We start from the raw sequence: 26424 nt of genomic DNA, 5'->3' as shown, positions 1-26424 counted from the left end.
TGTTATAACAATGTGATGATGAACACTTACTTTTTAATTGAATTGCATTCTTGTGGATAGAACAATGAAAACATCAACCTCTAACAATATATATATCAATAATAAATGTGGCAGCAGTGGGATTTGAACCCACGCCTCCGAAGAGACTGGAGCCTTAATCCAGCGCCTTAGACCGCTCGGCCATGCTACCTCATGGGTGCAATGTTCATGTGGCTCAAAAATCTATCAAATGATTATTTAAATGTGTTTTGTTCACTTTATATGAAGTAACAAAACATATTGAGATTTATTAGAGCATTCACATATGGTTAGGGTTAGGTACGTGATACTGGGGCTTGTGTTTCTGGTGGTCATTGCAATATTAGGGACATCTCAATGCTCACAATTCAGACACTTGCTAGGTAAGCCTTCTAACTTTCAACATCGAGCCCCTAACTTTAACACTGAACATACCTGCAGCCTATCCTTAATTCATTTTCTTCCATGCCTAACCCCAAAACCTCTTAGTATCTTACCATGACCCTTCCTATCTGCATCATAACCTTAAACATACTACTATAGTTCCAAACTCTTAACCTCCCTTCTTAGTGCCTAACCATTACCCCACCACCTTAGTGCCTAACCATTACCCCACCATAACATACCCTACATATAGGACAGAGTTCCAAAATCAGTCGTTTTACAAGTGTTTGGGATTCTGCTATCAGTTTCCTGACTTGCAGCTTCCCGAATGCCAGGATGCCCAATGCATCCAATTGTAATCACTTCAAGTTAATTTTTATGTCTCTACAGTCTTTAGAAATATTTTTGAAAAGTATCTAGTAAATATGATAAACCTTTTTGAACTCTGTTGTTGAATTGTCCCAGCAACTATCATACACCAGATAGAATTTGAACTTTAAGAGAAAATAACTGATTTTGTTTTTGGAAGATAATTATGGCAGCAGTGGGATTTGAACCCACGCCTCCGAAGAGACTGGAGCCTAAATCCAGCGCCTTAGACTGCTCGGCCATGCTACCACACTTAAAGGTAACTCATAGTTTCTCACAGTCTGGAATCTAGAACTAGAATTACAGAAAATGTTGTTGTTGTATTAAAGAAATACGTAAAAATATGTTTTATGTTAAGCATTTTAGATGCTCTTAACATAAGTGAGAAAAGATTTTTTTTTAAAAGAATATTGGTTGCCATGCAATCTAGATGAGAAATGGTTAATTTTTAATTAATTTGCATTTTAGTCGAGGTTACCACTTTGAAACCAATCACTGACATTTTCTTTGGAAAATTTATATGGCAGCTTTGGGAAGTTAGCAAAGAAAGAAATTAGCTGTTATAACAATGTGATGATGAACACTTACTTTTTAATTGAATTGCATTCTTGTGGATAGAACAATGAAAACATCAACCTCTAACAATATATATATCAATAATAAATGTAGCAGCAGTGGGATTTGAACCCAGGCCTCCGAAGAGACTGGAGCCTTAATCCAGCGCCTTAGACCGCTCGGCCATGCTACCTCATGGGTGCAGTGTTCATGTGGCTCAAAAATCTATCAAATGATTATTTAAATGTGTTTTGTTCACTTTATATGAAGTAACAAAACATATTGAGATTTATTAGAGCATTCACATATGTTTAGGGTTAGGTACGTGATACTGGGGCTTGGGTTTCTGGTGGTCATTGCAATATTAGGGACATCTCAATGCTCACAATACTGACACTTGCTAGGCAAGCCTTCTAACTTTCAACATCGAGCTCCTAACTCTAACACTGAACATACCTGCAGCCTATCCTTAATTCTTTTCCTTCCTTAAATATGTTTTATGTTAAGCATTTTAGATGCTCTTAACATAAGTGAGAAAAGATTTTTTTTAAAAAGAATATTGGTTGCCATGCAATCTAGATGAGAAATGGTTAATTTTTAATTAATTTGCATTTTAGTCGAGTTTACCACTTTGAAACCAATCACTGACATTTTCTTTGGAAAATTTATATGGCAGCTTTGGGAAGTTAGCAAAGAAAGAAATTAGCTGTTATAACAATGTGATGATGAACACTTACTTTTTAATTGAATTGCATTCTTGTGGATAGAACAATGAAAACATCAACCTCTAACAATATATATATCAATAATAAATGTGGCAGCAGTGGGATTTGAACCCACGCCTCCGAAGAGACTGGAGCCTTAATCCAGCGCCTTAGACCGCTCGGCCATGCTACCTCATGGGTGCAATGTTCATGTGGCTCAAAAATCTATCAAATGATTATTTAAATGTGTTTTGTTCACTTTATATGAAGTAACAAAACATATTGAGATTTATTAGAGCATTCACATATGGTTAGGGTTAGGTACGTGATACTGGGGCTTGTGTTTCTGGTGGTCATTGCAATATTAGGGACATCTCAATGCTCACAATTCAGACACTTGCTAGGTAAGCCTTCTAACTTTTAACATCGAGCCCCTAACTTTAACACTGAACATACCTGCAGCCTATCCTTAATTCATTTTCTTCCATGCCTAACCCCAAAACCTCTTAGTATCTTACCATGACCCTTCCTATCTGCATCATAACCTTAAACATACTACTATAGTTCCAAACTCTTAACCTCCCTTCTTAGTGCCTAACCATTACCCCACCACCTTAGTGCCTAACCATTACCCCACCATAACATTCCCTACAGATAGGACAGAGTTCCAAAATCAGTCGTTTTACAAGTGTTTGGGATTCTGCTATCAGTTTCCTGACTTGCAGCTTCCCGAATGCCAGGATGCCCAATGCATCCAATTGTAATCACTTCAAGTTAATTTTTATGTCTCTACAGTCTTTAGAAATATTTTTGAAAAGTATCTAGTAAATATGATAAACGTTTTTGAACTCTGTTGTTGAATTGTCCCAGCAACTATCATACACCAGATAGAATTTGAACTTTAAGAGAAAATACCTGATTTTGTTTTTGGAAGATAATTATGGCAGCAGTGGGATTTGAACCCACGCCTCCGAAGAGACTGGAGCCTAAATCCAGCGCCTTAGACTGCTCGGCCATGCTACCACACTTAAAGGTAACTCATAGTTTCTCACAGTCTGGAATCTAGAACTAGAATTACAGAAAATGTTGTTGTTGTATTAAAGAAATACGTAAAAATATGTTTTATGTTAAGCATTTTAGATGCTCTTAACATAAGTGAGAAAAGATTTTTTTTAAAAAGAATATTGGTTGCCATGCAATCTAGATGAGAAATGGTTAATTTTTAATTAATTTGCATTTTAGTCGAGTTTACCACTTTGAAACCAATCACTGACATTTTCTTTGGAAAATTTATATGGCAGCTTTGGGAAGTTAGCAAAGAAAGAAATTAGCTGTCATAACAATGTGATGATGAACACTTACTTTTTAATTGAATTGCATTCTTGTGGATAGAACAATGAAAACATCAACCTCTAACAATATATATATCAATAATAAATGTGGCAGCAGTGGGATTTGAACCCACGCCTCCGAAGAGACTGGAGCCTTAATCCAGCGCCTTAGACCGCTCGGCCATGCTACCTCATAGGTGCAGTGTTCATGTGGCTCAAAAATCTATCAAATGATTATTTAAATGTGTTTTGTTCACTTTATATGAAGTAACAAAACATATTGAGATTTATTAGAGCATTCACATATGGTTAGGGTTAGGTACGTGATACTGGGGCTTGGGTTTCTGGTGGTCATTGCAATATTAGGGACATCTCAATGCTCACAATACTGACACTTGCTAGGCAAGCCTTCTAACTTTCAACATCGAGCTCCTAACTCTAACACTGAACATACCTGCAGCCTATCCTTAATTCTTTTCCTTCCAATGCCTAACCCCAAAACCTCTTAGTATCTTACCATGACCCTTCCTATCTGCATCATAACCTTAAACATACTCCTATAGTTTCAAACTCTTAACCTCCCTTCTTAGTGCCTAACCATTACCCCACCCCCTGCCATTGAACCATAACATCCCCTACACATAGGACAGAGTTCCAAAATCAGTCGTTTTACAAGTGTTTGGGATTCTGCTATCAGTTTCCTGACTTGCAGCTTCCCGAATGCCAGGATGCCCAATGCATACAATTGTAATCACTTCAAGTTAATTTTTATGTCTCTACAGTCTTTAGAAATATTTTTGAAAAGTATCTAGTAAATATGATAAACGTTTTTGAACTCTGTTGTTGAATTGTCCCAGCAACTATCATACACCAGATAGAATTTGAACTTTAAGAGAAAATAACTGATTTTGTTTTTGGAAGATAATTATGGCAGCAGTGGGATTTGAACCCACGCCTCCGAAGAGACTGGAGCCTAAATCCAGCGCCTTAGACCGCTCGGCCATGCTACCACACTTAAAGGTAACTCATAGTTTCTCACAGTCTGGAATCTAGAACTAGAATTACAGAAAATGTTGTTGTTGTATTAAAGAAATACGTAAAAATATGTTTTATGTTAAGCATTTTAGATGCTCTTAACATAAGTGAGAAAAGATTTTTTTTAAAAAGAATATTGGTTGCCATGCAATCTAGATGAGAAATGGTTAATTTTTAATTAATTTGCATTTTAGTCGAGTTTACCACTTTGAAACCAATCACTGACATTTTCTTTGGAAAATTTATATGGCAGCTTTGGGAAGTTAGCAAAGAAAGAAATTAGCTGTTATAACAATGTGATGATGAACACTTACTTTTTAATTGAATTGCATTCTTGTGGATAGAACAATGAAAACATCAACCTCTAACAATATATATATCAATAATAAATGTGGCAGCAGTGGGATTTGAACCCACGCCTCCGAAGAGACTGGAGCCTTAATCCAGCACCTTAGACCGCTCGGCCATGCTACCTCATGGGTGCAGTGTTCATGTGGCTCAAAAATCTATCAAATGATTATTTAAATGTGTTTTGTTCACTTTATATGAAGTAACAAAACATATTGAGATTTATTAGAGCATTCACATATGGTTAGGGTTAGGTACGTGATACTGGGGCTTGGGTTTCTGGTGGTCATTGCAATATTAGGGACATCTCAATGCTCACAATACTGACACTTGCTAGGCAAGCCTTCTAACTTTCAACATCGAGCTCCTAACTCTAACACTGAACATACCTGCAGCCTATCCTTAATTCTTTTCCTTCCTTAAATATGTTTTATGTTAAGCATTTTAGATGCTCTTAACATAAGTGAGAAAAGATTTTTTTTAAAAAGAATATTGGTTGCCATGCAATCTAGATGAGAAATGGTTAATTTTTAATTAATTTGCATTTTAGTCGAGTTTACCACTTTGAAACCAATCAATGACATTTTCTTTGGAAAATTTATATGGCAGCTTTGGGAAGTTAGCAAAGAAAGAAATTAGCTGTTATAACAATGTGATGATGAACACTTACTTTTTAATTGAATTGCATTCTTGTGGATAGAACAATGAAAACATCAACCTCTAACAATATATATATCAATAATAAATGTGGCAGCAGTGGGATTTGAACCCACGCCTCCGAAGAGACTGGAGCCTTAATCCAGCGCCTTAGACCGCTCGGCCATGCTACCTCATGGGTGCAATGTTCATGTGGCTCAAAAATCTATCAAATGATTATTTAAATGTGTTTTGTTCACTTTATATGAAGTAACAAAACATATTGAGATTTATTAGAGCATTCACATATGGTTAGGGTTAGGTACGTGATACTGGGGCTTGTGTTTCTGGTGGTCATTGCAATATTAGGGACATCTCAATGCTCACAATTCAGACACTTGCTAGGTAAGCCTTCTAACTTTCAACATCGAGCCCCTAACTTTAACACTGAACATACCTGCAGCCTATCCTTAATTCATTTTCTTCCATGCCTAACCCCAAAACCTCTTAGTATCTTACCATGACCCTTCCTATCTGCATCATAACCTTAAACATACTACTATAGTTCCAAACTCTTAACCTCCCTTCTTAGTGCCAAACCATTACCCCACCACCTTAGTGCCTAACCATTACCCCACCATAACATCCCCTACATATAGGACAGAGTTCCAAAATCAGTCGTTTTACAAGTGTTTGGGATTCTGCTATCAGTTTCCTGACTTGCAGCTTCCCGAATGCCAGGATGCCCAATGCATCCAATTGTAATCACTTCAAGTTAATTTTTATGTCTCTACAGTCTTTAGAAATATTTTTGAAAAGTATCTAGTAAATATGATAAACCTTTTTGAACTCTGTTGTTGAATTGTCCCAGCAACTATCATACACCAGATAGAATTTGAACTTTAAGAGAAAATAACTGATTTTGTTTTTGGAAGATAATTATGGCAGCAGTGGGATTTGAACCCACGCCTCCGAAGAGACTGGAGCCTAAATCCAGCACCTTAGACTGCTCGGCCATGCTACCACACTTAAAGGTAACTCATAGTTTCTCACAGTCTGGAATCTAGAACTAGAATTACAGAAAATGTTGTTGTTGTATTAAAGAAATACGTAAAAATATGTTTTATGTTAAGCATTTTAGATGCTCTTAACATAAGTGAGAAAAGATTTTTTTAAAAAGAATATTGGTTGCTATGCAATCTAGATGAGAAATGGTTAATTTTTAATTAATTTGCATTTTAGTCGAGTTTACCACTTTGAAACCAATCACTGACATTTTCTTTGGAAAATTTATATGGCAGCTTTGGGAAGTTAGCAAAGAAAGAAATTAGCTGTTATAACAATGTGATGATGAACACTTACTTTTTAATTGAATTGCATTCTTGTGGATAGAACAATGAAAACATCAACCTCTAACAATATATATATCAATAATAAATGTGGCAGCAGTGGGATTTGAACCCACGCCTCCGAAGAGACTGGAGCCTTAATCCAGCGCCTTAGACCGCTCGGCCATGCTACCTCATGGGTGCAGTGTTCATGTGGCTCAAAAATCTATCAAATGATTATTTAAATGTGTTTTGTTCACTTTATATGAAGTAACAAAACATATTGAGATTTATTAGAGCATTCACATATGGTTAGGGTTAGGTACGTGATACTGGGGCTTGGGTTTCTGGTGGTCATTGCAATATTAGGGACATCTCAATGCTCACAATACTGACACTTGCTAGGCAAGCCTTCTAACTTTCAACATCGAGCTCCTAACTCTAACACTGAACATACCTGCAGCCTATCCTTAATTCTTTTCCTTCCAATGCCTAACCCCAAAACCTCTTAGTATCTTACCATGACCCTTCCTATCTGCATCATAACCTTAAACATACTCCTATAGTTTCAAACTCTTAACCTCCCTTCTTAGTGCCTAACCATTACCCCACCCCCTGCCATTGAACCATAACATCCCCTACACATAGGACAGAGTTCCAAAATCAGTCGTTTTACAAGTGTTTGGGATTCTGCTATCAGTTTCCTGACTTGCAGCTTCCCGAATGCCAGGATGCCCAATGCATCCAATTGTAATCACTTCAAGTTAATTTTTTTGTCTCTACAGTCTTTAGAAATATTTTTGAAAAGTATCTAGTAAATATGATAAACGTTTTTGAACTCTGTTGTTGAATTGTCCCAGCAACTATCATACACCAGATAGAATTTGAACTTTAAGAGAAAATAACTGATTTTGTTTTTGGAAGATAATTATGGCAGCAGTGGGATTTGAACCCACGCCTCCGAAGAGACTGGAGCCTAAATCCAGCGCCTTAGACCGCTCGGCCATGCTACCACACTTAAAGGTTACTCATAGTTTCTCACAGTCTGGAATCTAGAACTAGAATTACAGAAAATGTTGTTGTTGTATTAAAGAAATACGTAAAAATATGTTTTATGTTAAGCATTTTAGATGCTCTTAACATAAGTGAGAAAAGATTTTTTTTAAAAAGAATATTGGTTGCCATGCAATCTAGATGAGAAATGGTTAATTTTTAATTAATTTGCATTTTAGTCGAGTTTACCACTTTGAAACCAATCACTGACATTTTCTTTGGAAAATTTATATGGCAGCTTTGGGAAGTTAGCAAAGAAAGAAATTAGCTGTTATAACAATGTGATGATGAACACTTACTTTTTAATTGAATTGCATTCTTGTGGATAGAACAATGAAAACATCAACCTCTAACAATATATATATCAATAATAAATGTGGCAGCAGTGGGATTTGAACCCACGCCTCCGAAGAGACTGGAGCCTTAATCCAGCGCCTTAGACCGCTTGGCCATGCTACCTCATGGGTGTAGTGTTCATGTGGCTCAAAAATCTATCAAATGATTATTTAAATGTGTTTTGTTCACTTTATATGAAGTAACAAAACATATTGAGATTTATTAGAGCATTCACATATGGTTAGGGTTAGGTACGTGATACTGGGGCTTGGGTTTCTGGTGGTCATTGCAATATTAGGGACATCTCAATGCTCACAATACTGACACTTGCTAGGCAAGCCTTCTAACTTTCAACATCGAGCTCCTAACTCTAACACTGAACATACCTGCAGCCTATCCTTAATTCTTTTCCTTCCTTAAATATGTTTTATGTTAAGCATTTTAGATGCTCTTAACATAAGTGAGAAAAGATTTTTTTTAAAAAGAATATTGGTTGCCATGCAATCTAGATGAGAAATGGTTAATTTTTAATTAATTTGCATTTTAGTCGAGTTTACCACTTTGAAACCAATCACTGACATTTTCTTTGGAAAATTTATATGGCAGCTTTGGGAAGTTAGCAAAGAAAGAAATTAGCTGTTATAACAATGTGATGATGAACACTTACTTTTTAATTGAATTGCATTCTTGTGGATAGAACAATGAAAACATCAACCTCTAACAATATATATATCAATAATAAATGTGGCAGCAGTGGGATTTGAACCCACGCCTCCGAAGAGACTGGAGCCTTAATCCAGCGCCTTAGACCGCTCGGCCATGCTACCTCATGGGTGCAATGTTCATGTGGCTCAAAAATCTATCAAATGATTATTTAAATGTGTTTTGTTCACTTTATATGAAGTAACAAAACATATTGAGATTTATTAGAGCATTCACATATGGTTAGGGTTAGGTACGTGATACTGGGGCTTGTGTTTCTGGTGGTCATTGCAATATTAGGGACATCTCAATGCTCACAATTCAGACACTTGCTAGGTAAGCCTTCTAACTTTCAACATCGAGCCCCTAACTTTAACACTGAACATACCTGCAGCCTATCCTTAATTCTTTTTCTTCCATGCCTAACCCCAAAACCTCTTAGTATCTTACCATGACCCTTCCTATCTGCATCATAACCTTAAACATACTACTATAGTTCCAAACTCTTAACCTCCCTTCTTAGTGCCTAACCATTACCCCACCACCTTAGTGCCTAACCATTACCCCACCATAACATCCCCTACATATAGGACAGAGTTCCAAAATCAGTCGTTTTACAAGTGTTTGGGATTCTGCTATCAGTTTCCTGACTTGCAGCTTCCCGAATGCCAGGATGCCCAATGCATCCAATTGTAATCACTTCAAGTTAATTTTTATGTCTCTACAGTCTTTAGAAATATTTTTGAAAAGTATCTAGTAAATATGATAAACGTTTTTGAACTCTGTTGTTGAATTGTCCCAGCAACTATCATACACCAGATAGAATTTGAACTTTAAGAGAAAATAACTGATTTTGTTTTTGGAAGATAATTATGGCAGCAGTGGGATTTGAACCCACGCCTCCGAAGAGACTGGAGCCTAAATCCAGCGCCTTAGACCGCTCGGCCATGCTACCACACTTAAAGGTAACTCATAGTTTCTCACAGTCTGGAATCTAGAACTAGAATTACAGAAAATGTTGTTGTTGTATTAAAGAAATACGTAAAAATATGTTTTATGTTAAGCATTTTAGATGCTCTTAACATAAGTGAGAAAAGATTTTTTTTAAAAAGAATATTGGTTGCCATGCAATCTAGATGAGAAATGGTTAATTTTTAATTAATTTGCATTTTAGTCGAGTTTACCACTTTGAAACCAATCACTGACATTTTCTTTGGAAAATTTATATGGCAGCTTTGGGAAGTTAGCAAAGAAAGAAATTAGCTGTTATAACAATGTGATGATGAACACTTACTTTTTAATTGAATTGCATTCTTGTGGATAGAACAATGAAAACATCAACCTCTAACAATATATATATCAATAATAAATGTGGCAGCAGTGGGATTTGAACCCACGCCTCCGAAGAGACTGGAGCCTTAATCCAGCGCCTTAGACCGCTCGGCCATGCTACCTCATGGGTGCAGTGTTCATGTGGCTCAAAAATCTATCAAATGATTATTTAAATGTGTTTTGTTCACTTTATATGAAGTAACAAAACATATTGAGATTTATTAGAGCATTCACATATGGTTAGGGTTAGGTACGTGATACTGGGGCTTGGGTTTCTGGTGGTCATTGCAATATTAGGGACATCTCAATGCTCACAATACTGACACTTGCTAGGCAAGCCTTCTAACTTTCAACATCGAGCTCCTAACTCTAACACTGAACATACCTGCAGCCTATCCTTAATTCTTTTCCTTCCAATGCCTAACCCCAAAACCTCTTAGTATCTTACCATGACCCTTCCTATCTGCATCATAACCTTAAACATACTCCTATAGTTTCAAACTCTTAACCTCCCTTCTTAGTGCCTAACCATTACCCCACCCCCTGCCATTGAACCATAACATCCCCTACACATAGGACAGAGTTCCAAAATCAGTCGTTTTACAAGTGTTTGGGATTCTGCTATCAGTTTCCTGACTTGCAGCTTCCCGAATGCCAGGATGCCCAATGCATCCAATTGTAATCACTTCAAGTTAATTTTTTTGTCTCTACAGTCTTTAGAAATATTTTTGAAAAGTATCTAGTAAATATGATAAACGTTTTTGAACTCTGTTGTTGAATTGTCCCAGCAACTATCATACACCAGATAGAATTTGAACTTTAAGAGAAAATAACTGATTTTGTTTTTGGAAGATAATTATGGCAGCAGTGGGATTTGAACCCACGCCTCCGAAGAGACTGGAGCCTAAATCCAGCGCCTTAGACCGCTCGGCCATGCTACCACACTTAAAGGTTACTCATAGTTTCTCACAGTCTGGAATCTAGAACTAGAATTACAGAAAATGTTGTTGTTGTATTAAAGAAATACGTAAAAATATGTTTTATGTTAAGCATTTTAGATGCTCTTAACATAAGTGAGAAAAGATTTTTTTTAAAAAGAATATTGGTTGCCATGCAATCTAGATGAGAAATGGTTAATTTTTAATTAATTTGCATTTTAGTCGAGTTTACCACTTTGAAACCAATCACTGACATTTTCTTTGGAAAATTTATATGGCAGCTTTGGGAAGTTAGCAAAGAAAGAAATTAGCTGTTATAACAATGTGATGATGAACACTTACTTTTTAATTGAATTGCATTCTTGTGGATAGAACAATGAAAACATCAACCTCTAACAATATATATATCAATAATAAATGTGGCAGCAGTGGGATTTGAACCCACGCCTCCGAAGAGACTGGAGCCTTAATCCAGCGCCTTAGACCGCTCGGCCATGCTACCTCATGGGTGCAATGTTCATGTGGTTTAAAAATCTATCAAATGATTATTTAAATGTGTTTTGTTCACTTTATATGAAGTAACAAAACATATTGAGATTTATTAGAGCATTCACATATGGTTAGGGTTAGGTACGTGATACTGGGGCTTGTGTTTCTGGTGGTCATTGCAATATTAGGGACATCTCAATGCTCACAATTCAGACACTTGCTAGGTAAGCCTTCTAACTTTCAACATCGAGCCCCTAACTTTAACACTGAACATACCTGCAGCCTATCCTTAATTCTTTTTCTTCCATGCCTAACCCCAAAACCTCTTAGTATCTTACCATGACCCTTCCTATCTGCATCATAACCTTAAACATACTACTATAGTTCCAAACTCTTAACCTCCCTTCTTAGTGCCTAACCATTACCCCACCACCTTAGTGCCTAACCATTACCCCACCATAACATCCCCTACATATAGGACAGAGTTCCAAAATCAGTCGTTTTACAAGTGTTTGGGATTCTGCTATCAGTTTCCTGACTTGCAGCTTCCCGAATGCCAGGATGCCCAATGCATCCAATTGTAATCACTTCAAGTTAATTTTTATGTCTCTACAGTCTTTAGAAATATTTTTGAAAAGTATCTAGTAAATATGATAAACGTTTTTGAACTCTGTTGTTGAATTGTCCCAGCAACTATCATACACCAGATAGAATTTGAACTTTAAGAGAAAATAACTGATTTTGTTTTTGGAAGATAATTATGGCAGCAGTGGGATTTGAACCCACGCCTCCGAAGAGACTGGAGCCTAAATCCAGCGCCTTAGACCGCTCGGCCATGCTACCACACTTAAAGGTAACTCATAGTTTCTCACAGTCTGGAATCTAGAACTAGAATTACAGAAAATGTTGTTGTTGTATTAAAGAAATACGTAAAAATATGTTTTATGTTAAGCATTTTAGATGCTCTTAACATAAGTGAGAAAAGATTTTTTTTAAAAAGAATATTGGTTGCCATGCAATCTAGATGAGAAATGGTTAATTTTTAATTAATTTGCATTTTAGTCGAGTTTACCACTTTGAAACCAATCACTGACATTTTCTTTGGAAAATTTATATGGCAGCTTTGGGAAGTTAGCAAAGAAAGAAATTAGCTGTTATAACAATGTGATGATGAACACTTACTTTTTAATTGAATTGCATTCTTGTGGATAGAACAATGAAAACATCAACCTCTAACAATATATATATCAATAATAAATGTGGCAGCAGTGGGATTTGAACCCACGCCTCCGAAGAGACTGGAGCCTTAATCCAGCGCCTTAGACCGCTCGGCCATGCTACCTCATGGGTGCAGTGTTCATGTGGCTCAAAAATCTATCAAATGATTATTTAAATGTGTTTTGTTAACTTTATATGAAGTAACAAAACATATTGAGATTTATTAGAGCATTCACATATGGTTAGGGTTAGGTACGTGATACTGGGGCTTGGGTTTCTGGTGGTCATTGCAATATTAGGGACATCTCAATGCTCACAATACTGACACTTGCTAGGCAAGCCTTCTAACTTTCAACATCGAGCTCCTAACTCTAACACTGAACATACCTGCAGCCTATCCTTAATTCTTTTCCTTCCAATGCCTAACCCCAAAACCTCTTAGTATCTTACCATGACCCTTCCTATCTGCATCATAACCTTAAACATACTCCTATAGTTTCAAACTCTTAACCTCCCTTCTTAGTGCCTAACCATTACCCCACCCCCTGCCATTGAACCATAACATCCCCTACACATAGGACAGAGTTCCAAAATCAGTCGTTTTACAAGTGTTTGGGATTCTGCTATCAGTTTCCTGACTTGCAGCTTCCCGAATGCCAGGATGCCCAATGCATCCAATTGTAATCACTTCAAGTTAATTTTTTTGTCTCTACAGTCTTTAGAAATATTTTTGAAAAGTATCTAGTAAATATGATAAACGTTTTTGAACTCTGTTGTTGAATTGTCCCAGCAACTATCATACACCAGATAGAATTTGAACTTTAAGAGAAAATAACTGATTTTGTTTTTGGAAGATAATTATGGCAGCAGTGGGATTTGAACCCACGCCTCCGAAGAGACTGGAGCCTAAATCCAGCGCCTTAGACCGCTCGGCCATGCTACCACACTTAAAGGTAACTCATAGTTTCTCACAGTCTGGAATCTAGAACTAGAATTACAGAAAATGTTGTTGTTGTATTAAAGAAATACGTAAAAATATGTTTTATGTTAAGCATTTTAGATGCTCTTAACATAAGTGAGAAAAGATTTTTTTTAAAAAGAATATTGGTTGCCATGCAATCTAGATGAGAAATGGTTAATTTTTAATTAATTTGCATTTTAGTCGAGTTTACCACTTTGAAACCAATCACTGACATTTTCTTTGGAAAATTTATATGGCAGCTTTGGGAAGTTAGCAAAGAAAGAAATTAGCTGTTATAACAATGTGATGATGAACACTTACTTTTTAATTGAATTGCATTCTTGTGGATAGAACAATGAAAACATCAACCTCTAACAATATATATATCAATAATAAATGTGGCAGCAGTGGGATTTGAACCCACGCCTCCGAAGAGACTGGAGCCTTAATCCAGCGCCTTAGACCGCTCGGCCATGCTACCTCATGGGTGCAGTGTTCATGTGGCTCAAAAATCTATCAAATGATTATTTAAATGTGTTTTGTTCACTTTATATGAAGTAACAGAACATATTGAGATTTATTAGAGCATTCACATATGGTTAGGGTTAGGTATGTGATACTGGGGCTTGGGTTTCTGGTGGTCATTGCAATATTAGGGACATCTCAATGCTCACAATACTGACACTTGCTAGGCAAGCCTTCTAACTTTCAACATCGAGCTCCTAACTCTAACACTGAACATACCTGCAGCCTATCCTTAATTCTTTTCCTTCCTTAAATATGTTTTATGTTAAGCATTTTAGATGCTCTTAACATAAGTGAGAAAAGATTTTTTTTAAAAAGAATATTGGTTGCCATGCAATCTAGATGAGAAATGGTTAATTTTTAATTAATTTGCATTTTAGTCGAGTTTACCACTTTGAAACCAATCACTGACATTTTCTTTGGAAAATTTATATGGCAGCTTTGGGAAGTTAGCAAAGAAAGAAATTAGCTGTTATAACAATGTGATGATGAACACTTACTTTTTAATTGAATTGCATTCTTGTGGATAGAACAATGAAAACATCAACCTCTAACAATATATATATCAATAATAAATGTGGCAGCAGTGGGATTTGAACCCACGCCTCCGAAGAGACTGGAGCCTTAATCCAGCGCCTTAGACCGCTCGGCCATGCTACCTCATGGGTGCAATGTTCATGTGGCTCAAAAATCTATCAAATGATTATTTAAATGTGTTTTGTTCACTTTATATGAAGTAACAAAACATATTGAGATTTATTAGAGCATTCACATATGGTTAGGGTTAGGTACGTGATACTGGGGCTTGTGTTTCTGGTGGTCATTGCAATATTAGGGACATCTCAATGCTCACAATTCAGACACTTGCTAGGTAAGCCTTCTAACTTTCAACATCGAGCCCCTAACTTTAACACTGAACATACCTGCAGCCTATCCTTAATTCATTTTCTTCCATGCCTAACCCCAAAACCTCTTAGTATCTTACCATGACCCTTCCTATCTGCATCATAACCTTAAACATACTACTATAGTTCCAAACTCTTAACCTCCCTTCTTAGTGCCTAACCATTACCCCACCACCTTAGTGCCTAACCATTACCCCACCATAACATCCCCTACATATAGGACAGAGTTCCAAAATCAGTCGTTTTACAAGTGTTTGGGATTCTGCTATCAGTTTCCTGACTTGCAGCTTCCCGAATGCCAGGATGCCCAATGCATCCAATTGTAATCACTTCAAGTTAATTTTTATGTCTCTACAGTCTTTAGAAATATTTTTGAAAAGTATCTAGTAAATATGATAAACCTTTTTGAACTCTGTTGTTGAATTGTCCCAGCAACTATCATACACCAGATAGAATTTGAACTTTAAGAGAAAATAACTGATTTTGTTTTTGGAAGATAATTATGGCAGCAGTGGGATTTGAACCCACGCCTCCGAAGAGACTGGAGCCTAAATCCAGCGCCTTAGACTGCTCGGCCATGCTACCACACTTAAAGGTAACTCATAGTTTCTCACAGTCTGGAATCTAGAACTAGAATTACAGAAAATGTTGTTGTTGTATTAAAGAAATACGTAAAAATATGTTTTATGTTAAGCATTTTAGATGCTCTTAACATAAGTGAGAAAAGATTTTTTTAAAAAGAATATTGGTTGCCATGCAATCTAGATGAGAAATGGTTAATTTTTAATTAATTTGCATTTTAGTCGAGTTTACCACTTCGAAACCAATCACTGACATTTTCTTTGGAAAATTTATATGGCAGCTTTGGGAAGTTAGCAAAGAAAGAAATTAGCTGTTATAACAATGTGATGATGAACACTTACTTTTTAATTGAATTGCATTCTTGTGGATAGAACAATGAAAACATCAACCTCTAACAATATATATATCAATAATAAATGTGGCAGCAGTGGGATTTGAACCCACGCCTCCGAAGAGACTGGAGCCTTAATCCAGCGCCTTAGACCGCTCGGCCATGCTACCTCATGGGTGCAGTGTTCATGTGGCTCAAAAATCTATCAAATGATTATTTAAATGTGTTTTGTTCACTTTATATGAAGTAACAAAACATATTGAGATTTATTAGAGCATTCACATATGGTTAGGGTTAGGTACGTGATACTGGGGCTTGGGTTTCTGGTGGTCATTGCAATATTAGGGACATCTCAATGCTCACAATACTGACACTTGCTAGGCAAGCCTTCTAACTTTCAACATCGAGCTCCTAACTCTAACACTGAACATACCTGCAGCCTATCCTTAATTCTTTTCCTTCCTTAAATATGTTTTATGTTAAGCATTTTAGATGCTCTTAACATAAGTGAGAAAAGATTTTTTTTAAAAAGAATATTGGTTGCCATGCAATCTAGATGAGAAATGGTTAATTTTTAATTAATTTGCATTTTAGTCGAGTTTACCACTTTGAAACCAATCAATGACATTTTCTTTGGAAAATTTATATGGCAGCTTTGGGAAGTTAGCAAAGAAAGAAATTAGCTGTTATAACAATGTGATGATGAACACTTACTTTTTAATTGAATTGCATTCTTGTGGATAGAACAATGAAAACATCAACCTCTAACAATATATATATCAATAATAAATGTGGCAGCAGTGGGATTTGAACCCACGCCTCCGAAGAGACTGGAGCCTTAATCTAGCGCCTTAGACCGCTCGGCCATGCTACCTCATGGGTGCAATGTTCATGTGGCTCAAAAATCTATCAAATGATTATTTAAATGTGTTTTGTTCACTTTATATGAAGTAACAAAACATATTGAGATTTATTAGAGCATTCACATATGGTTAGGGTTAGGTACGTGATACTGGGGCTTGTGTTTCTGGTGGTCATTGCAATATTAGGGACATCTCAATGCTCACAATTCAGACACTTGCTAGGTAAGCCTTCTAACTTTCAACATCGAGCCCCTAACTTTAACACTGAACATACCTGCAGCCTATCCTTAATTCATTTTCTTCCATGCCTAACCCCAAAACCTCTTAGTATCTTACCATGACCCTTTCTATCTGCATCATAACCTTAAACATACTACTATAGTTCCAAACTCTTAACCTCCCTTCTTAGTGCCTAACCATTACCCCACCACCTTAGTGCCTAACCATTACCCCACCATAACATCCCCTACATATAGGACAGAGTTCCAAAATCAGTCGTTTTACAAGTGTTTGGGATTCTGCTATCAGTTTCCTGACTTGCAGCTTCCCGAATGCCAGGATGCCCAATGCATCCAATTGTAATCACTTCAAGTTAATTTTTATGTCTCTACAGTCTTTAGAAATATTTTTGAAAAGTATCTAGTAAATATGATAAACCTTTTTGAACTCTGTTGTTGAATTGTCCCAGCAACTATCATACACCAGATAGAATTTGAACTTTAAGAGAAAATAACTGATTTTGTTTTTGGAAGATAATTATGGCAGCAGTGGGATTTGAACCCACGCCTCCGAAGAGACTGGAGCCTAAATCCAGCACCTTAGACTGCTCGGCCATGCTACCACACTTAAAGGTAACTCATAGTTTCTCACAGTCTGGAATCTAGAACTAGAATTACAGAAAATGTTGTTGTTGTATTAAAGAAATACGTAAAAATATGTTTTATGTTAAGCATTTTAGATGCTCTTAACATAAGTGAGAAAAGATTTTTTTTAAAAGAATATTGGTTGCCATGCAATCTAGATGAGAAATGGTTAATTTTTAATTAATTTGCATTTTAGTCGAGTTTACCACTTTGAAACCAATCACTGACATTTTCTTTGGAAAATTTATATGGCAGCTTTGGGAAGTTAGCAAAGAAAGAAATTAGCTGTTATAACAATGTGATGATGAACACTTACTTTTTAATTGAATTGCATTCTTGTGGATAGAACAATGAAAACATCAACCTCTAACAATATATATATCAATAATAAATGTGGCAGCAGTGGGATTTGAACCCACGCCTCCGAAGAGACTGGAGCCTTAATCCAGCGCCTTAGACCGCTCGGCCATGCTACCTCATGGGTGCAGTGTTCATGTGGCTCAAAAATCTATCAAATGATTATTTAAATGTGTTTTGTTCACTTTATATGAAGTAACAAAACATATTGAGATTTATTAGAGCATTCACATATGGTTAGGGTTAGGTACGTGATACTGGGGCTTGGGTTTCTGGTGGTCATTGCAATATTAGGGACATCTCAATGCTCACAATACTGACACTTGCTAGGCAAGCCTTCTAACTTTCAACATCGAGCTCCTAACTCTAACACTGAACATACCTGCAGCCTATCCTTAATTCTTTTCCTTCCAATGCCTAACCCCAAAACCTCTTAGTATCTTACCATGACCCTTCCTATCTGCATCATAACCTTAAACATACTCCTATAGTTTCAAACTCTTAACCTCCCTTCTTAGTGCCTAACCATTACCCCACCCCCTGCCATTGAACCATAACATCCCCTACACATAGGACAGAGTTCCAAAATCAGTCGTTTTACAAGTGTTTGGGATTCTGCTATCAGTTTCCTGACTTGCAGCTTCCCGAATGCCAGGATGCCCAATGCATCCAATTGTAATCACTTCAAGTTAATTTTTTTGTCTCTACAGTCTTTAGAAATATTTTTGAAAAGTATCTAGTAAATATGATAAACGTTTTTGAACTCTGTTGTTGAATTGTCCCAGCAACTATCATACACCAGATAGAATTTGAACTTTAAGAGAAAATAACTGATTTTGTTTTTGGAAGATAATTATGGCAGCAGTGGGATTTGAACCCACGCCTCCGAAGAGACTGGAGCCTAAATCCAGCGCCTTAGACCGCTCGGCCATGCTACCACACTTAAAGGTTACTCATAGTTTCTCACAGTCTGGAATCTAGAACTAGAATTACAGAAAATGTTGTTGTTGTATTAAAGAAATACGTAAAAATATGTTTTATGTTAAGCATTTTAGATGCTCTTAACATAAGTGAGAAAAGATTTTTTTTAAAAAGAATATTGGTTGCCATGCAATCTAGATGAGAAATGGTTAATTTTTAATTAATTTGCATTTTAGTCGAGTTTACCACTTTGAAACCAATCACTGACATTTTCTTTGGAAAATTTATATGGCAGCTTTGGGAAGTTAGCAAAGAAAGAAATTAGCTGTTATAACAATGTGATGATGAACACTTACTTTTTAATTGAATTGCATTCTTGTGGATAGAACAATGAAAACATCAACCTCTAACAATATATATATCAATAATAAATGTGGCAGCAGTGGGATTTGAACCCACGCCTCCGAAGAGACTGGAGCCTTAATCCAGCGCCTTAGACCGCTTGGCCATGCTACCTCATGGGTGTAGTGTTCATGTGGCTCAAAAATCTATCAAATGATTATTTAAATGTGTTTTGTTCACTTTATATGAAGTAACAAAACATATTGAGATTTATTAGAGCATTCACATATGGTTAGGGTTAGGTACGTGATACTGGGGCTTGGGTTTCTGGTGGTCATTGCAATATTAGGGACATCTCAATGCTCACAATACTGACACTTGCTAGGCAAGCCTTCTAACTTTCAACATCGAGCTCCTAACTCTAACACTGAACATACCTGCAGCCTATCCTTAATTCTTTTCCTTCCTTAAATATGTTTTATGTTAAGCATTTTAGATGCTCTTAACATAAGTGAGAAAAGATTTTTTTTAAAAAGAATATTGGTTGCCATGCAATCTAGATGAGAAATGGTTAATTTTTAATTAATTTGCATTTTAGTCGAGTTTACCACTTTGAAACCAATCACTGACATTTTCTTTGGAAAATTTATATGGCAGCTTTGGGAAGTTAGCAAAGAAAGAAATTAGCTGTTATAACAATGTGATGATGAACACTTACTTTTTAATTGAATTGCATTCTTGTGGATAGAACAATGAAAACATCAACCTCTAACAATATATATATCAATAATAAATGTGGCAGCAGTGGGATTTGAACCCACGCCTCCGAAGAGACTGGAGCCTTAATCCAGCGCCTTAGACCGCTCGGCCATGCTACCTCATGGGTGCAATGTTCATGTGGCTCAAAAATCTATCAAATGATTATTTAAATGTGTTTTGTTCACTTTATATGAAGTAACAAAACATATTGAGATTTATTAGAGCATTCACATATGGTTAGGGTTAGGTACGTGATACTGGGGCTTGTGTTTCTGGTGGTCATTGCAATATTAGGGACATCTCAATGCTCACAATTCAGACACTTGCTAGGTAAGCCTTCTAACTTTCAACATCGAGCCCCTAACTTTAACACTGAACATACCTGCAGCCTATCCTTAATTCTTTTTCTTCCATGCCTAACCCCAAAACCTCTTAGTATCTTACCATGACCCTTCCTATCTGCATCATAACCTTAAACATACTACTATAGTTCCAAACTCTTAACCTCCCTTCTTAGTGCCTAACCATTACCCCACCACCTTAGTGCCTAACCATTACCCCACCATAACATCCCCTACATACAGGTATAGGACAGAGTTCCAAAATCAGTCGTTTTACAAGTGTTTGGGATTCTGCTATCAGTTTCCTGACTTGCAGCTTCCCGAATGCCAGGATGCCCAATGCATCCAATTGTAATCACTTCAAGTTAATTTTTATGTCTCTACAGTCTTTAGAAATATTTTTGAAAAGTATCTAGTAAATATGATAAACGTTTTTGAACTCTGTTGTTGAATTGTCCCAGCAACTATCATACACCAGATAGAATTTGAACTTTAAGAGAAAATAACTGATTTTGTTTTTGGAAGATAATTATGGCAGCAGTGGGATTTGAACCCACGCCTCCGAAGAGACTGGAGCCTAAATCCAGCGCCTTAGACCGCTCGGCCATGCTACCACACTTAAAGGTAACTCATAGTTTCTCACAGTCTGGAATCTAGAACTAGAATTACAGAAAATGTTGTTGTTGTATTAAAGAAATACGTAAAAATATGTTTTATGTTAAGCATTTTAGATGCTCTTAACATAAGTGAGAAAAGATTTTTTTTAAAAAGAATATTGGTTGCCATGCAATCTAGATGAGAAATGGTTAATTTTTAATTAATTTGCATTTTAGTCGAGTTTACCACTTTGAAACCAATCACTGACATTTTCTTTGGAAAATTTATATGGCAGCTTTGGGAAGTTAGCAAAGAAAGAAATTAGCTGTTATAACAATGTGATGATGAACACTTACTTTTTAATTGAATTGCATTCTTGTGGATAGAACAATGAAAACATCAACCTCTAACAATATATATATCAATAATAAATGTGGCAGCAGTGGGATTTGAACCCACGCCTCCGAAGAGACTGGAGCCTTAATCCAGCGCCTTAGACCGCTCGGCCATGCTACCTCATGGGTGCAGTGTTCATGTGGCTCAAAAATCTATCAAATGATTATTTAAATGTGTTTTGTTCACTTTATATGAAGTAACAAAACATATTGAGATTTATTAGAGCATTCACATATGGTTAGGGTTAGGTACGTGATACTGGGGCTTGGGTTTCTGGTGGTCATTGCAATATTAGGGACATCTCAATGCTCACAATACTGACACTTGCTAGGCAAGCCTTCTAACTTTCAACATCGAGCTCCTAACTCTAACACTGAACATACCTGCAGCCTATCCTTAATTCTTTTCCTTCCAATGCCTAACCCCAAAACCTCTTAGTATCTTACCATGACCCTTCCTATCTGCATCATAACCTTAAACATACTCCTATAGTTTCAAACTCTTAACCTCCCTTCTTAGTGCCTAACCATTACCCCACCCCCTGCCATTGAACCATAACATCCCCTACACATAGGACAGAGTTCCAAAATCAGTCGTTTTACAAGTGTTTGGGATTCTGCTATCAGTTTCCTGACTTGCAGCTTCCCGAATGCCAGGATGCCCAATGCATCCAATTGTAATCACTTCAAGTTAATTTTTTTGTCTCTACAGTCTTTAGAAATATTTTTGAAAAGTATCTAGTAAATATGATAAACGTTTTTGAACTCTGTTGTTGAATTGTCCCAGCAACTATCATACACCAGATAGAATTTGAACTTTAAGAGAAAATAACTGATTTTGTTTTTGGAAGATAATTATGGCAGCAGTGGGATTTGAACCAACGCCTCCGAAGAGACTGGAGCCTAAATCCAGCGCCTTAGACCGCTCGGCCATGCTACCACACTTAAAGGTTACTCATAGTTTCTCACAGTCTGGAATCTAGAACTAGAATTACAGAAAATGTTGTTGTTGTATTAAAGAAATACGTAAAAATATGTTTTATGTTAAGCATTTTAGATGCTCTTAACATAAGTGAGAAAAGATTTTTTTTAAAAAGAATATTGGTTGCCATGCAATCTAGATGAGAAATGGTTAATTTTTAATTAATTTGCATTTTAGTCGAGTTTACCACTTTGAAACCAATCACTGACATTTTCTTTGGAAAATTTATATGGCAGCTTTGGGAAGTTAGCAAAGAAAGAAATTAGCTGTTATAACAATGTGATGATGAACACTTACTTTTTAATTGAATTGCATTCTTGTGGATAGAACAATGAAAACATCAACCTCTAACAATATATATATCAATAATAAATGTGGCAGCAGTGGGATTTGAACCCACGCCTCCGAAGAGACTGGAGCCTTAATCCAGCGCCTTAGACCGCTTGGCCATGCTACCTCATGGGTGTAGTGTTCATGTGGCTCAAAAATCTATCAAATGATTATTTAAATGTGTTTTGTTCACTTTATATGAAGTAACAAAACATATTGAGATTTATTAGAGCATTCACATATGGTTAGGGTTAGGTACGTGATACTGGGGCTTGGGTTTCTGGTGGTCATTGCAATATTAGGGACATCTCAATGCTCACAATACTGACACTTGCTAGGCAAGCCTTCTAACTTTCAACATCGAGCTCCTAACTCTAACACTGAACATACCTGCAGCCTATCCTTAATTCTTTTCCTTCCTTAAATATGTTTTATGTTAAGCATTTTAGATGCTCTTAACATAAGTGAGAAAAGATTTTTTTTAAAAAGAATATTGGTTGCCATGCAATCTAGATGAGAAATGGTTAATTTTTAATTAATTTGCATTTTAGTCGAGTTTACCACTTTGAAACCAATCACTGACATTTTCTTTGGAAAATTTATATGGCAGCTTTGGGAAGTTAGCAAAGAAAGAAATTAGCTGTTATAACAATGTGATGATGAACACTTACTTTTTAATTGAATTGCATTCTTGTGGATAGAACAATGAAAACATCAACCTCTAACAATATATATATCAATAATAAATGTGGCAGCAGTGGGATTTGAACCCACGCCTCCGGAGAGACTGGAGCCTTAATCCAGCGCCTTAGACCGCTCGGCCATGCTACCTCATGGGTGCAATGTTCATGTGGCTCAAAAATCTATCAAATGATTATTTAAATGTGTTTTGTTCACTTTATATGAAGTAACAAAACATATTGAGATTTATTAGAGCATTCACATATGGTTAGGGTTAGGTACGTGATACTGGGGCTTGTGTTTCTGGTGGTCATTGCAATATTAGGGACATCTCAATGCTCACAATTCAGACACTTGCTAGGTAAGCCTTCTAACTTTCAACATCGAGCCCCTAACTTTAACACTGAACATACCTGCAGCCTATCCTTAATTCTTTTTCTTCCATGCCTAACCCCAAAACCTCTTAGTATCTTACCATGACCCTTCCTATCTGCATCATAACCTTAAACATACTACTATAGTTCCAAACTCTTAACCTCCCTTCTTAGTGCCTAACCATTACCCCACCACCTTAGTGCCTAACCATTACCCCACCATAACATCCCCTACATATAGGACAGAGTTCCAAAATCAGTCGTTTTACAAGTGTTTGGGATTCTGCTATCAGTTTCCTGACTTGCAGCTTCCCGAATGCCAGGATGCCCAATGCATCCAATTGTAATCACTTCAAGTTAATTTTTATGTCTCTACAGTCTTTAGAAATATTTTTGAAAAGTATCTAGTAAATATGATAAACGTTTTTGAACTCTGTTGTTGAATTGTCCCAGCAACTATCATACACCAGATAGAATTTGAACTTTAAGAGAAAATAACTGATTTTGTTTTTGGAAGATAATTATGGCAGCAGTGGGATTTGAACCCACGCCTCCGAAGAGACTGGAGCCTAAATCCAGCGCCTTAGACCGCTCGGCCATGCTACCACACTTAAAGGTAACTCATAGTTTCTCACAGTCTGGAATCTAGAACTAGAATTACAGAAAATGTTGTTGTTGTATTAAAGAAATACGTAAAAATATGTTTTATGTTAAGCATTTTAGATGCTCTTAACATAAGTGAGAAAAGATTTTTTTTAAAAAGAATATTGGTTGCCATGCAATCTAGATGAGAAATGGTTAATTTTTAATTAATTTGCATTTTAGTCGAGTTTACCACTTTGAAACCAATCACTGACATTTTCTTTGGAAAATTTATATGGCAGCTTTGGGAAGTTAGCAAAGAAAGAAATTAGCTGTTATAACAATGTGATGATGAACACTTACTTTTTAATTGAATTGCATTCTTGTGGATAGAACAATGAAAACATCAACCTCTAACAATATATATATCAATAATAAATGTGGCAGCAGTGGGATTTGAACCCACGCCTCCGAAGAGACTGGAGCCTTAATCCAGCGCCTTAGACCGCTCGGCCATGCTACCTCATGGGTGCAGTGTTCATGTGGCTCAAAAATCTATCAAATGATTATTTAAATGTGTTTTGTTCACTTTATATGAAGTAACAAAACATATTGAGATTTATTAGAGCATTCACATATGGTTAGGGTTAGGTACGTGATACTGGGGCTTGGGTTTCTGGTGGTCATTGCAATATTAGGGACATCTCAATGCTCACAATACTGACACTTGCTAGGCAAGCCTTCTAACTTTCAACATCGAGCTCCTAACTCTAACACTGAACATACCTGCAGCCTATCCTTAATTCTTTTCCTTCCAATGCCTAACCCCAAAACCTCTTAGTATCTTACCATGACCCTTCCTATCTGCATCATAACCTTAAACATACTCCTATAGTTTCAAACTCTTAACCTCCCTTCTTAGTGCCTAACCATTACCCCACCCCCTGCCATTGAACCATAACATCCCCTACACATAGGACAGAGTTCCAAAATCAGTCGTTTTACAAGTGTTTGGGATTCTGCTATCAGTTTCCTGACTTGCAGCTTCCCGAATGCCAGGATGCCCAATGCATCCAATTGTAATCACTTCAAGTTAATTTTTTTGTCTCTACAGTCTTTAGAAATATTTTTGAAAAGTATCTAGTAAATATGATAAACGTTTTTGAACTCTGTTGTTGAATTGTCCCAGCAACTATCATACACCAGATAGAATTTGAACTTTAAGAGAAAATAACTGATTTTGTTTTTGGAAGATAATTATGGCAGCAGTGGGATTTGAACCCACGCCTCCGAAGAGACTGGAGCCTAAATCCAGCGCCTTAGACCGCTCGGCCATGCTACCACACTTAAAGGTTACTCATAGTTTCTCACAGTCTGGAATCTAGAACTAGAATTACAGAAAATGTTGTTGTTGTATTAAAGAAATACGTAAAAATATGTTTTATGTTAAGCATTTTAGATGCTCTTAACATAAGTGAGAAAAGATTTTTTTTAAAAAGAATATTGGTTGCCATGCAATCTAGATGAGAAATGGTTAATTTTTAATTAATTTGCATTTTAGTCGAGTTTACCACTTTGAAACCAATCACTGACATTTTCTTTGGAAAATTTATATGGCAGCTTTGGGAAGTTAGCAAAGAAAGAAATTAGCTGTTATAACAATGTGATGATGAACACTTACTTTTTAATTGAATTGCATTCTTGTGGATAGAACAATGAAAACATCAACCTCTAACAATATATATATCAATAATAAATGTGGCAGCAGTGGGATTTGAACCCACGCCTCCGAAGAGACTGGAGCCTTAATCCAGCGCCTTAGACCGCTTGGCCATGCTACCTCATGGGTGTAGTGTTCATGTGGCTCAAAAATCTATCAAATGATTATTTAAATGTGTTTTGTTCACTTTATATGAAGTAACAAAACATATTGAGATTTATTAGAGCATTCACATAT

The 26424-nt window shown here is 36.5% G+C and overlaps 32 non-coding genes across 32 annotated transcripts; all 32 read right to left on the bottom strand.

Moving 5' to 3' along the window:
• Positions 1–108: 108 nt before the first annotated feature.
• TRNAL-AAG (transfer RNA leucine (anticodon AAG)) lies at positions 109–190 on the bottom strand. The gene has a single exon. It is a non-coding gene; the product is annotated as a tRNA-Leu (tRNA).
• A 1951-nt stretch (positions 191–2141) lies between these two features.
• Positions 2142–2223, bottom strand: TRNAL-AAG (transfer RNA leucine (anticodon AAG)). The gene has a single exon. It is a non-coding gene; the product is annotated as a tRNA-Leu (tRNA).
• Positions 2224–3470: 1247 nt separating this feature from the next.
• TRNAL-AAG (transfer RNA leucine (anticodon AAG)) lies at positions 3471–3552 on the bottom strand. Its single transcript has one exon. It is a non-coding gene; the product is annotated as a tRNA-Leu (tRNA).
• Positions 3553–4289: 737 nt separating this feature from the next.
• On the bottom strand, positions 4290–4371 carry TRNAL-UAG (transfer RNA leucine (anticodon UAG)). The gene has a single exon. It is a non-coding gene; the product is annotated as a tRNA-Leu (tRNA).
• A 417-nt stretch (positions 4372–4788) lies between these two features.
• TRNAL-AAG (transfer RNA leucine (anticodon AAG)) lies at positions 4789–4870 on the bottom strand. The gene has a single exon. It is a non-coding gene; the product is annotated as a tRNA-Leu (tRNA).
• Positions 4871–5492: 622 nt separating this feature from the next.
• On the bottom strand, positions 5493–5574 carry TRNAL-AAG (transfer RNA leucine (anticodon AAG)). The gene has a single exon. It is a non-coding gene; the product is annotated as a tRNA-Leu (tRNA).
• A 1246-nt stretch (positions 5575–6820) lies between these two features.
• TRNAL-AAG (transfer RNA leucine (anticodon AAG)) lies at positions 6821–6902 on the bottom strand. The gene has a single exon. It is a non-coding gene; the product is annotated as a tRNA-Leu (tRNA).
• A 737-nt stretch (positions 6903–7639) lies between these two features.
• TRNAL-UAG (transfer RNA leucine (anticodon UAG)) lies at positions 7640–7721 on the bottom strand. Its single transcript has one exon. It is a non-coding gene; the product is annotated as a tRNA-Leu (tRNA).
• A 417-nt stretch (positions 7722–8138) lies between these two features.
• Positions 8139–8220, bottom strand: TRNAL-AAG (transfer RNA leucine (anticodon AAG)). The gene has a single exon. It is a non-coding gene; the product is annotated as a tRNA-Leu (tRNA).
• A 622-nt stretch (positions 8221–8842) lies between these two features.
• TRNAL-AAG (transfer RNA leucine (anticodon AAG)) lies at positions 8843–8924 on the bottom strand. The gene has a single exon. It is a non-coding gene; the product is annotated as a tRNA-Leu (tRNA).
• Positions 8925–9672: 748 nt separating this feature from the next.
• On the bottom strand, positions 9673–9754 carry TRNAL-UAG (transfer RNA leucine (anticodon UAG)). Its single transcript has one exon. It is a non-coding gene; the product is annotated as a tRNA-Leu (tRNA).
• A 417-nt stretch (positions 9755–10171) lies between these two features.
• TRNAL-AAG (transfer RNA leucine (anticodon AAG)) lies at positions 10172–10253 on the bottom strand. The gene has a single exon. It is a non-coding gene; the product is annotated as a tRNA-Leu (tRNA).
• A 737-nt stretch (positions 10254–10990) lies between these two features.
• On the bottom strand, positions 10991–11072 carry TRNAL-UAG (transfer RNA leucine (anticodon UAG)). The gene has a single exon. It is a non-coding gene; the product is annotated as a tRNA-Leu (tRNA).
• Positions 11073–11489: 417 nt separating this feature from the next.
• TRNAL-AAG (transfer RNA leucine (anticodon AAG)) lies at positions 11490–11571 on the bottom strand. The gene has a single exon. It is a non-coding gene; the product is annotated as a tRNA-Leu (tRNA).
• Positions 11572–12319: 748 nt separating this feature from the next.
• On the bottom strand, positions 12320–12401 carry TRNAL-UAG (transfer RNA leucine (anticodon UAG)). The gene has a single exon. It is a non-coding gene; the product is annotated as a tRNA-Leu (tRNA).
• Positions 12402–12818: 417 nt separating this feature from the next.
• On the bottom strand, positions 12819–12900 carry TRNAL-AAG (transfer RNA leucine (anticodon AAG)). The gene has a single exon. It is a non-coding gene; the product is annotated as a tRNA-Leu (tRNA).
• Positions 12901–13637: 737 nt separating this feature from the next.
• TRNAL-UAG (transfer RNA leucine (anticodon UAG)) lies at positions 13638–13719 on the bottom strand. The gene has a single exon. It is a non-coding gene; the product is annotated as a tRNA-Leu (tRNA).
• Positions 13720–14136: 417 nt separating this feature from the next.
• On the bottom strand, positions 14137–14218 carry TRNAL-AAG (transfer RNA leucine (anticodon AAG)). Its single transcript has one exon. It is a non-coding gene; the product is annotated as a tRNA-Leu (tRNA).
• Positions 14219–14840: 622 nt separating this feature from the next.
• Positions 14841–14922, bottom strand: TRNAL-AAG (transfer RNA leucine (anticodon AAG)). Its single transcript has one exon. It is a non-coding gene; the product is annotated as a tRNA-Leu (tRNA).
• Positions 14923–16168: 1246 nt separating this feature from the next.
• TRNAL-AAG (transfer RNA leucine (anticodon AAG)) lies at positions 16169–16250 on the bottom strand. Its single transcript has one exon. It is a non-coding gene; the product is annotated as a tRNA-Leu (tRNA).
• Positions 16251–18200: 1950 nt separating this feature from the next.
• TRNAL-AAG (transfer RNA leucine (anticodon AAG)) lies at positions 18201–18282 on the bottom strand. Its single transcript has one exon. It is a non-coding gene; the product is annotated as a tRNA-Leu (tRNA).
• A 737-nt stretch (positions 18283–19019) lies between these two features.
• On the bottom strand, positions 19020–19101 carry TRNAL-UAG (transfer RNA leucine (anticodon UAG)). Its single transcript has one exon. It is a non-coding gene; the product is annotated as a tRNA-Leu (tRNA).
• A 417-nt stretch (positions 19102–19518) lies between these two features.
• On the bottom strand, positions 19519–19600 carry TRNAL-AAG (transfer RNA leucine (anticodon AAG)). Its single transcript has one exon. It is a non-coding gene; the product is annotated as a tRNA-Leu (tRNA).
• A 622-nt stretch (positions 19601–20222) lies between these two features.
• On the bottom strand, positions 20223–20304 carry TRNAL-AAG (transfer RNA leucine (anticodon AAG)). Its single transcript has one exon. It is a non-coding gene; the product is annotated as a tRNA-Leu (tRNA).
• Positions 20305–21058: 754 nt separating this feature from the next.
• On the bottom strand, positions 21059–21140 carry TRNAL-UAG (transfer RNA leucine (anticodon UAG)). The gene has a single exon. It is a non-coding gene; the product is annotated as a tRNA-Leu (tRNA).
• Positions 21141–21557: 417 nt separating this feature from the next.
• Positions 21558–21639, bottom strand: TRNAL-AAG (transfer RNA leucine (anticodon AAG)). The gene has a single exon. It is a non-coding gene; the product is annotated as a tRNA-Leu (tRNA).
• Positions 21640–22875: 1236 nt separating this feature from the next.
• TRNAL-AAG (transfer RNA leucine (anticodon AAG)) lies at positions 22876–22957 on the bottom strand. The gene has a single exon. It is a non-coding gene; the product is annotated as a tRNA-Leu (tRNA).
• A 622-nt stretch (positions 22958–23579) lies between these two features.
• Positions 23580–23661, bottom strand: TRNAL-AAG (transfer RNA leucine (anticodon AAG)). The gene has a single exon. It is a non-coding gene; the product is annotated as a tRNA-Leu (tRNA).
• A 748-nt stretch (positions 23662–24409) lies between these two features.
• Positions 24410–24491, bottom strand: TRNAL-UAG (transfer RNA leucine (anticodon UAG)). Its single transcript has one exon. It is a non-coding gene; the product is annotated as a tRNA-Leu (tRNA).
• A 417-nt stretch (positions 24492–24908) lies between these two features.
• TRNAL-AAG (transfer RNA leucine (anticodon AAG)) lies at positions 24909–24990 on the bottom strand. The gene has a single exon. It is a non-coding gene; the product is annotated as a tRNA-Leu (tRNA).
• A 737-nt stretch (positions 24991–25727) lies between these two features.
• TRNAL-UAG (transfer RNA leucine (anticodon UAG)) lies at positions 25728–25809 on the bottom strand. Its single transcript has one exon. It is a non-coding gene; the product is annotated as a tRNA-Leu (tRNA).
• A 417-nt stretch (positions 25810–26226) lies between these two features.
• Positions 26227–26308, bottom strand: TRNAL-AAG (transfer RNA leucine (anticodon AAG)). Its single transcript has one exon. It is a non-coding gene; the product is annotated as a tRNA-Leu (tRNA).
• Between the last annotated feature and the right edge of the window lie 116 nt (positions 26309–26424).

The sequence above is a fragment of the Crinia signifera genome, chromosome 6, assembly GCF_055691185.1.
Source record: "Crinia signifera chromosome 6, ASM5569118v1, whole genome shotgun sequence".
Classification (NCBI taxonomy): Eukaryota; Metazoa; Chordata; class Amphibia; order Anura; family Myobatrachidae; genus Crinia; species Crinia signifera.
Note: the sequence above shows the minus strand (reverse complement) of the source record. Positions and strands in the feature narration are given on the sequence as shown.